Raw genomic sequence first — 10,326 nt, 5'->3', positions numbered from 1 at the left:
GGCTAGGATTGAACTGGGAGCTTCAGGCTTGCTGAGCAGACATTCTGCCTCCAGCCACCCCCAGCCCTTCTACTTTCTGTTTCTGAATCTCATGCTCCAGGGCCTCATGTAAGAGGCTCCTTCGCTGTGGGTCCCCTGGAGAGGGCAGATTTGCAGCATCAGTCTGAAGCAAAGCACCTTCACCAGACCTGGGCCCTTAGGAGAGGCTCTGGCCAGCACAGGGAGGAAGCGGAAGGCCCCAGGGCTGGCCCATAACAGAGTGACTGCAGGGATGTCAACGCATACCTTCTCCTGGCTTGTCCTCAAAGGAAGTGCTGCCCTCAGTTGAAATGGTGGCGCAGGGTCAGAGGCTGCTGTTCTTCCCAGTCCCATCCAAGATAGTTCTCCGAGCTCACCACGCTCCGCACAGCTCACTTCGGCCTGGGAGGAAACTCCAGGGAGACTGGGACTGGGGAATTGATCCCTGGGAAGGGTGGCTGGCACCGGAGCCCAGGCTGAGAGCCGCGAAATGTGCTGCCTGTTGCCTTGACAAAGTGGCCCCCAGTTCACAGCAAGAGAGCCATTCTGAGATGCTTCCAGCTTCTTCTTGGAGCTGGTCCTTGGGCAGCGTTGGCACCATGGATTGCCACTTCCACACTCTCTAGAGGTCCCACCAGTAGAGATTCAACAGTTGGGGACCTGCTGGGTACAGTGGCATACACCTGTAATCCCAGTGACACAAGAGACTGAGGCAGGACACGGCCTGACCTCAGAGCCAGAGTCCTGGTGGGCTGCTACGGCCCTTTGTTTAGCAGGTGACATGGGGAGGCCTTAGGGGTCAGCACCCTGCCCAAAGCTCAGGGCCAGGGTCCAGTCAGGTCTCCTGCAGTCCTGGAGTAGTCCCTGGACCTGAGTGTCACCTCCTTTCCCAGAGGCCGAGGGTCAGAGCCAGGCCTGAGTGAAGCCCAAGCTGCACCCCCGCACCCCCCAGAATGAACGGGAGAGAGAGGTCTTGCTCTATGGTGTTGGCAAAGGACACAGTGGCACGAGTGTGGACGGGTCACCTTGAAGCCCAGTGGGCCCTTCCCAGCCCCTCCATCTCCAGCCTCCCTGAGGGGACAGAGTTCCCATGGCTGAGGCTGAAAGGGTGTAGTGGCATCCCTACACAGGCACTGTGACCACCCCACCCCGTGTCGTGTTTCCAGGCTCAGTAGGTGGACATGCCACCCAGGGGTGGGGAGCGTGAGGACGCTGGGGAAGGGCTGTCGTCTGGATTGAGCTCGAGGCGGGGGCTTCTGTGGAAGGAGCACGGGGTCCCCTCCTCTGGGCCTCCCTCTGCTGTTACGTCTTATGCTTGTCTGACTTGTGGCACCTGGTGACACTCAGGCAGTCCTGGCAAGGGATTCGCTGTCCCCACTCCTCCCTATGGTTTCCTCTGTGCAGCTCAGAACCGCATGGTTCCCAGGGCTGGTGGCTTTCCTGCTTCCGCAAAGCTCAGGCTCCCTCTGTCTGGTGTGGGAGGGAGCAGGTGTCTTGCAGAGATGGGGGTGAAGGGTCCAGGAGTGCAGAGGCACGAGGCTGGCCTCTAGGGGGGCAGATGACATGGGCTGGTGTGTGAGATGCTGGGCAGAGATGGCCCAGGCACGCGGGGGGCATGCAGTTCACCACACGGGGCTGTCAGCAGCTGTGGCTCAGCCACAGACCCCCTGGAGGGTGACGGGTGTCCTCCACTCTGGCCGCCAGCCCCTGATCAGCTGAGCCAGTGGATCCCAAGAGAGGCTGCGGCCTGCTCAGGGAGGTAGTGTTCACTACTTCGGTCCAGGCCTGGCCGGGTCCCTCTTTGGGTAGGACCTGGAGTGGAGGCCAGGCCTGCCCGCAAAGCATGCACCCCTCTAGTCACACTCACACTCACACCCTCCTCCCATTCACACCCACCCACACATGCAGACACACCTGCTTACACATCTATCTTCACCCACACCCCCCCTCACGTAACATACACACACACACACACACACACACACGTTCTTCTTCACCCAGTCGGATGGGTTCAAATACACATCAGAGGTACATTCACAACCCCCACCGCTCACACTCAGCCTCATACATGTAATCCCACACCCATGCTCACACTCAACATGCACACACACACTTGCACACCTACACAAAGGAACTGGATGGATTTTTCACACCACAACCAGTCCAGTAAAGGTGAACTTTTCTATTATGTTCTTTCTGGAAATTCGAGAAGTTCAAAGTGATACCAGAAACACCCACATTTCCACCAGCAGACAGAGTGCCTGTCAATATTTTATTTTTTATTTTTTCATACCAGAGATTGAACCCCGCGAGTGCTTTATCACAGAGCCACATCCCCAGCCCTTTTTGTATTTTTATTTAGAGCCAGGGTCTCATTAAGTTGCTTAGGGCCTTGCTAAATCACTGAGGCTGGCCTCGAACTTGTGATCCTCCTGCCTCAGCCTCCCGAGTCCCTGGGAATACTCATGTGCACCATCACACACAACTGAAGTCTTATCCAGAATTCCCTGTCCACCCTTTCCTTTTATGAGTAGGTCTTAGAGGCCTCTCCGCCTGGGTTTTGTTGACCTGTCCCCTGATGCTGTCAATTCAGCTCAGAGATACAAATAGTTTGAAAATAAAATGACAGAAAAGGAGTCCTGGGGGTGTGGCTTGGTGTCAGAGAACTTGCCTTAAAAAAAAACACCCAAAAGACTTTGTGCATGAAAGGCCACTGTGTAGAAAGTAAGCTGGGTATAGCAGCTCAGAGCCTTCTTGGTTTTTGGTGAGCCTGGGCACAGCCTTGGGCTTGCATGTGGCCTTCTGGATTTCTAGGGCTATGGTGGACTTTTGCAAGGTCTCTTTGGACATCTTGTTTCTCAATTTTTTTCTTTTTGGAAAAAGTTTTCATTTTTAGTCTATTATTTATTGTCTATGTATTTATCTATTATTTTAGTTAGTCTATTTTGGGGTTTTAGTCTATTCATGACCTCTGGCAGTTGCAACATTAAAACACCTGCCTGTTACTGTGTTTTTTTGTTTGTTTGTTTTGGTACTGGGGATTGAATCCAGAGGCACTTCACCTTTACCATTCAGCCACATCCCCCGTCCTTTTTATTTTTTTATTTTGGGACAGGCTCTCACTAAGTTGCTAAGGCTGGCCTTGAACTTGTGATCCTCCTGCCTCAGCCTCCTGAGTTGCTAGGATCACAGGCTTGCTCCACCACACCCGGCCTGTAACAGTTTTTGATAAATGCACTTGGGAGAGGCTTTAGCACTGGAGAGTTCTGAGTTAGTTCAAATAGAGACAAAATTTTTGAATGAGGTCTTTCAGGGACCCACCAGACAGGCCAATAAGGCTTCAAAAGAACCCTAGTGCTGTCTTTCCTGGGAATCAGAACTGAGCCAGAGAGCCAGGGATTGGCGAGGGCAAATTACATCTCCACCAATCTCAGGGTACTTAACCAAAACTCCACTGATTTTTTTTTATTTTATTTATTTTTTTAGTTCTCGGCGGACACAACATCTTTGTTTGTATGTGGTGCTGAGGATCGAACCCGGGCCGCAAGCATGACAGGCAAGCGCGCTACCACTTGAGCCACAGCCCCAGCCCAGCTCCACTGATTTTATTTTCTTTCTTTGGTACCAGAGATTGAATCCAGGGGTGCTTAATCACTGAGCAACATCCCCAGCCCTATTTGTAACTTACTTAGAGACAGGGTCTCACTGAGTTGCTTAGTGCCTCGCTTTTGCTGAGGCTGGCTTTGAACTTGGGATTCTCCTGCCTCAGCCTCCCGAGCTGCTGGGATTACAGCCGTGCATCACCGTGCCTGGCTCTCAACTGTTTTTGTTCAATAGATGTTTGGCTTGATGCAATCCTCTGATTAATTTCCAGAGTTCTGAAAAAGCTGATTTTGATCAATCTTCACAGTTCTTCGGTTGCTTTTATAGAGGAGTGAATTTTCAAAGGTTCTTACTCTGTCCCTGCTGCTCACATCTCCTCTTCAGTCAGATTTTATAGTCCTAATATTCCTCTGGATAGATGGATCATAATTTATTTAGCCCATCCCCTGTGGTTGAGCATTTTGATTATTTTCAGGTTTGCAATTATATAAAACATGGCAAATTAATAACTTGTATATATTTCATCTTGCACATGTGCGAGGATCTGTAAAGTAAATTCCCAGAAGTAGAATTGCTGGGTCAGAGGGTACACAAGTTTGTGATTTTGATAGCTACTGCCCAAATGGTCTTCCAAGGGGACTACTGAACCAATTTACATTCCCATTAACAACATAAGAGCATGTATTCCCCCCATTTTCTTGCCAATAGAAATAGAGGGTTTTTCTAAATTTGATTTTACAAATTTGGTGGGCGACAAATAGTATCACAGTGTAATTTTCCTGAACATTTCTTTTATGGGCCAGAGCAAGCATTCTTTAATATGAATATTTTAAGGGTCATTGGGATTTTCTTCTTGATTTGTAAGCATTCTTTTTTTTTTTTTTTTGGTACCAGGGATTGAACTCAGGGGCACTCAATCACTGAGCCACATCCCCATCTCTATTTTTTTGTATTTTATTAGAGACAGGGTCTCACTGAGTTGCTTAGTGCCTCGCCATTGCTGAGGCTGGCTTTGAACTCTGATCCTCTTGTCTCAGCCTCCTGAGCCGCTGGGATTATAGGCATGCACCAGCATACCCAGCGATTTGTAAGCATTCTTCATTTAAGGGAGGCAAAGGAATTAATTTTTTTTTAATTGTTGGTAGATCTTTTTTTTTCTTTTTAATTTATTTGTATGTGGTGCTAAGAATTGAACCCAGTGCCTCACACATGCCAGGCAAATGCACTACTGCTAAGCCCCAGCCCCAGGCATGAATTTTTGTATAAACAAATGTATGTTTTCTGCAGAGAGCACTGGCCCATGTCTAATCCAAGTGGCTCAGGAGGCTGAGGCAGGAGGATAGAAGGTTCTAAACCAGCCTCAACACCTTAGAGACTGTAAGCCACCTAGTGAGAATCTATTTTTAAAATAAAAAAATAAAAAGGCCGAGGATGTGGCTCAGTGGTTCAACATGTTCCCTACGTACCTTAAGGAATCAGTTCTGAGGATGACTGCTTTAAAGCTGAAGTTCTCCTTAGGCCTGTAATTCCAGCACTTGGGAGGCTAAAACAGGAAAATTGAGAGTTCAAAGCCAGCCTCAGCAACTCAGTGAGGCCCTAAGCAACTCAGTGAGGCACTATCTCTAAATAAAATACAAAAAAAGGGCTGGGGATGTGGCTCAGTGGGTAAGCATGCTGGGTTTAATCCCTGGTACCAAAAAAAAAAAAAAAGCTGTGGTTCTTCCTGCTGCAGGGGCTGTGCGGGGAGGGTCCCAAAGGTCAAAACTATTTTCTCTCTGCCATTGAGATGTTGTTTGCCCTTTTTTTTTTTTTTTTTTCTTTTTTCTTTTTTGGTACCAGGGATTGACTCAGGGGCATCCGACCACTGAGCCACATCCCCAGCTCTATTTTGTATTTTATTTAGGGACAGGTCTCACTGAGTTGCTTAGTGCCTCCCCATTACTGAGGCTGGCTTTGAACTCCCGATCCTCCTGCTTCAACCTCCTGAGCCGCTGGGATTATAGGACATTGTTTGCCTTTTTGACTCTCAGAAGTTCTCCAGAGGCCACATGTCAACAGCGCCCTGTGTGCCTGGGCCTGGGTTTCTAGCCATTTCTTGCCTCCGATTATAGTAAATATCAGTCATCACAATCTGGGAGCCTGGGTCATGTCTAAGTGAGCAAATGCTTCCTGCAACCAAGGGCCTGATGTGCTGAAAACAATCTGTCAAACTCAGTTGGTGGATTCAGGGAGACTGGGGCACCCGACTCCCACAGAACCCAAGCAGAGGCCTTCACCCTCCCGAGCCTCACACTGGCCGGATTCCATCTCCTCCAGGATGAACATGGGAGAGCAGAGGTGGGTTATCTCCCAGCCTGCCAGGAGTCCTGTCTTCAGAGTCGGTGTCATCTGGCCTCTGGCTGGGCGACCTGACCCTGGGCCCTGGGCATGCGAGGGCTTTTGATTCCCTCTGTAAGATGGGCAAAGGAGGGACCCACCAGCATACAGTAAGTGCTCAATAAAACGAGCTACTGCCCTTGTGACCGGCCACGGGGCCACTGAGCTGGGCGCTGGCCAGCCTGCAGCTGTGGCTCCTCCATCCGAGGCCCCTCCTGGAGCCCCGCCCCCACGGGGTCCTGCTGTCCCCTCCCTGCCAGGGCCACACCCGCTGCAGCCCGAGGCCAGCGGAGGGTGGGCGGAGAACCCTAGCGGAATTCAGCAGTTGATGGCGTCATCGCCGCTCAGAGTGGACGGAAAACATTTCTGTGAACAACCCGGACTCCCAGCCCCGCTTCCCAGAAGCGCGATTATCTCAGGACAGCGCCGCTCCCAACCGAGAAGGAGCCAAGACGCCGTCCGCGCAGCCGCAGTGTCGGGGCGGGGCGGGGCGGGCTCTGCGCGGGGGACCTCAAATTCCTGGTTCCCGGGGACACTAATGGGGCACTAATGGGTCATCTGGCATCGAACGCTTTGTCCAAATAGCCTGTTGGGAAGTACAAACAGATGCCCCTCCCAGGAGATTTTTTTTTTTTTAACGCACAGCCACCAATTTATGGTCACATCTATGTGGGTGCTTGCCACGTGGCCCCAGGAAGGTCTCCCACTGGGAATAAAATGCCACTTTCTTGGTGTGGGTCTAGGTCCTGCCTCTTGGCACTCCGCCAGCACAGGTCTTTGTGGGGTTCAAACACACCTGGTGCGCTAGGCCTCCCCTGCCTCCCCTGCCAGCCTCCCCACCAGGCCTCCCCTGCCAGCCTCTCCACCAGGCCTTCTGAGGGGGCTGTCTCCTCTCTGCGTCCCTCCTGTGGTCCTCCTGAGGGTGGGCAGGGTCCACACTGACCCCAGGGCTGGGTACACTGTCTGGCTCGTGAGGATGCCGCCATCAGCATGGGAGAGCCTGGGAGAGCAGTGCCTTGGGGATTTGGCCTGTCCCTGCAGAGGCTGGGCTGGGGACACAGAGCTGGGCTACAGCTTCTCTCATTGGTCCACGTGGTCCTCGGGGTCTGAGGGAGGGCGGAGGTCAGAGGAGGCTGGGCGGACAGAGCCTCTGAGGGTCCTGGCCCTGCCCTGTCTGCTCAGAGAACACCCCCCACTGGGTGCTCACCTGTCCACGGCAGGCCTGCTGGGAAGCCCTGGGGACTCCACGACCCGACCCAGGTCCAGTGTCTGGCTCCTCAGCACCCCCCGGGCTTCACCCTGTCTGCTCCCCCCCCCATTCAGCTCTTGGGCCCAGCCCTGCCCCGTCAGGAGTCACCTGCTCTGGGCAGGCAGTGAGACCTCAGGGAGGCCCGGTCAGTCCCTGTGTGACTGAAGCTTGTGGCGGTGGAGCTCCCAGGGGACCGAGGGGCTGACCATCACAGTGAGGAAGGGACAGGGACAGCCCCAGGCCCCGGCTCCCTGGTTTGGCTCACAGCAGACCCACAGGGACACACACGGGAGCCCCGCTTTTCAGATGCAGCTCTGAGAGGCCTCCTGACAGGGTGCTTGAGGCTGGGCAGGACTGACCTCAGGGTCTCTGGCCCAAGTTTCTGGAATGCACTCCTGTGTGTGTCTGAGAAGTCGGAGGCCTGACAGGCCACGGGCAGCAGGGCTGGGCGTGCGGGGCCCTTGGGGAGGGGAAGGCCTGCAGGCCTCCGGCAGCCTCTGTGCCTCCGTGGGAGCCAGGACCACCAGGGTCTGAGGCTGGTGAGGATCCTGGCAGGACCATCCCTATCCGCTCCTGGAGGCAGCCTTCCCTGCCAGGCCACGCCCGCGGCACAAGGGAGGCAGAGAGGCCTTGGAGCTCAGGGCTCCAGGCTCCGGAGGTTGGGTTCCAATCCAGCAGCAGCACTGCACAGTGATCCCACACCCAGTGTCCCCATGTCCCCCTCAGTTTACCCAGCATTCCTCCTGAGGCGGGCCATCCCAAGGATTACCAGAGACTCTGCATTCATTCTGGGTCTACCTGTCTCAAGTCAGGTGTTGGGGGAGAGGGTTCTTTCTGTTCCAAGTGCTGGTGGGAGCATTAGGGACCGTCCCCAAAGTGACACCTTTTGGTGGACCAAGGAGTAAGAGGGGACAGGAGAACCCTGCCTCACACCCCAGCTCTGGAGGAAAGTGCACACGTGTATGTACATGTGAGAGAGAGAGAGTGTGTGTGTGTGTGTGTGAGCGACCTCCCCTGCGTGCCTGGGAGCCACGGCATGGCTTCTGGGTGTGAACAGGTGGACACCCTGACTCTCCCCCCTGCCCCTGTCCAGGGCTCACTCTGGCACCAGGTCACAGGCTGGTGCCCTGGGGACTTCATGGAGGCCACAGTGGGTGGATGGGCTGGGCCAGGTGGTCAGTTCCAGGTGAGCTCATGCTGGGTGTGGACACGACCCGTATCACCTACTGGACTGGACACTACATTGCTGCTATGAGACCATCCAGGCCTCTCTTCCCCTTGGTGATTATGTCCAGACAGTGATTACTACATAAGGCTGGGTCCCCAAGGCTCACGGGGACATGAGATGGACCTCCAACCAGTCCTGTATGTCCCTTATAGCTGGGTGCCGTGATGCGTGCCTATAATCCCAGCAACTCAGGAGGCTGAGGCAGGAGGATCACAAGGTTGAGGTCAGCTTCAGCAAATTAACAAGACTCTGTCTCAAAAATCAGAAAATAAAAAGGGACAGGGGTGCAGCTCAGTGGTAAAGCACCCCTGAGTTCAATCCCCAACGCACAAGCATGCCCACACACACACACACACACACACACACACACATACACAGAGAAAAGAAAAATCCCCAGTGGTCAGCGCTTGGGGGAGCAACAGGGGCGCCCCGGAAGCAGTGTGCACTTCTCCCTGCCGGTTACCAGGCAACTGGCTGCTGCTTATCAGTTTCCAGACAAACTCCAGCCAAATCCTGAACCGGCCACCTGTTTTTCAGTTTGTGGTTTAGGGGTGTATGTGTGCGTGTGTGTGTGTGTGCATGTGTGTAATTTTAGGAAGTGGAATGAACGTCGCTCGCTCTGGAAGAGGAAGATAAGGCTCCAATCTGCTGGAGCAGCGTCGTCTGTTGGAAAGAAATCTCTTTTAACGTGTGGGCAATTTTCCAGGCGGCTCTGTGGCCAGAGCGGGCAGCGCGCTCAGGGAGCAGGCGGGAGAGGCCCTTCTCCCCCGCAGGCCGGGCACCCCTCCAGGACGTGGCCTGAGACCTAGCCAGCCAGGAGGCCTGGACCCTGACCTGAGGACAGCCACCTCCCCCTACTGACCCCTCCCCACCCAGGGGATGCCATCCAAAGCTGCCTTTCCTAGACCTTCTGTCACTTTGGAAAACAATGGCTTGATCCTCGCTGACACTGGGAGGTCATTCCCTGGCTGAGTGCCATCTGGAAACTGCTCTGTCTGGCTTCTGAGGTGGCCTCCCTGCTCCACTGAGTCTGCAGGAACCCACTCTGCCTCCTGTGTCAGGATATGTTTGGTAGCAAAAATAGAAAACCTAGCTCAAGGCCGGGCACGGCGGAGCCTGCCTGTCATCCCAGCAGCTCGAGAGTCTGAGGCAGGAGGATGGCGAGTTCAAAGCCAGCCTCAGCAACTTAGAGAGGCCCTAGGCAACTTAATGAGACCCTGTCTCTAAATAAAATATTTAAAAAATGGGCTGGGGATGTGGCTCGGTGGTAAAGGGCTCCTGTGTTCAATCCTTGGTACCCAAAGCAAAAACCAACCAATCAACAAAAATGAACTCAAAACAGCTTAATAATAAAGGGAATTTAGTGTAATAGGAAAAAAATGCAACAACAGTAAGTAGACTTCAGGTCAGGACTGATCCAGCAGTTCAGTAGTATTTTTAAGAACTCAATTTAGGATGGTACCAGGCAAATAAATTATAGGGCCATGCCTATAATCCCAGCTACTCAGTGGATTAAGGCAGGAGGAGCCTATGTTCAAGGACAGCCTTAGCAATTTAATAAGACACTATCTCAAAACAAAAGATAAAAAGGGTTAAGGATATAGTTCAGTGGTAGAGCACCCCTGGGTTCAGTCCCTAGTATTGAAAAAAAAAAAAAAAAAAGGAAAAGAAAAAGAAATCACAAATCACAGTCTAGATGGGAAGACAGATACCATGCCAGTCCTGGCCCAGTGGCTCTGGAGGTGTATGCACACAAGATCATTACTGAAGTGAGGAAAGAAAATTATAGTAACACTTCTACTTAATATTTATTTATTTTTTTAGTTGTAGTGGACCCAATACCTTTATTTTA

Source organism: Marmota flaviventris, chromosome 19 (genome assembly GCF_047511675.1).
Source record: "Marmota flaviventris isolate mMarFla1 chromosome 19, mMarFla1.hap1, whole genome shotgun sequence".
NCBI lineage: Eukaryota > Metazoa > Chordata > Mammalia > Rodentia > Sciuridae > Marmota > Marmota flaviventris.
Note: the sequence above shows the minus strand (reverse complement) of the source record.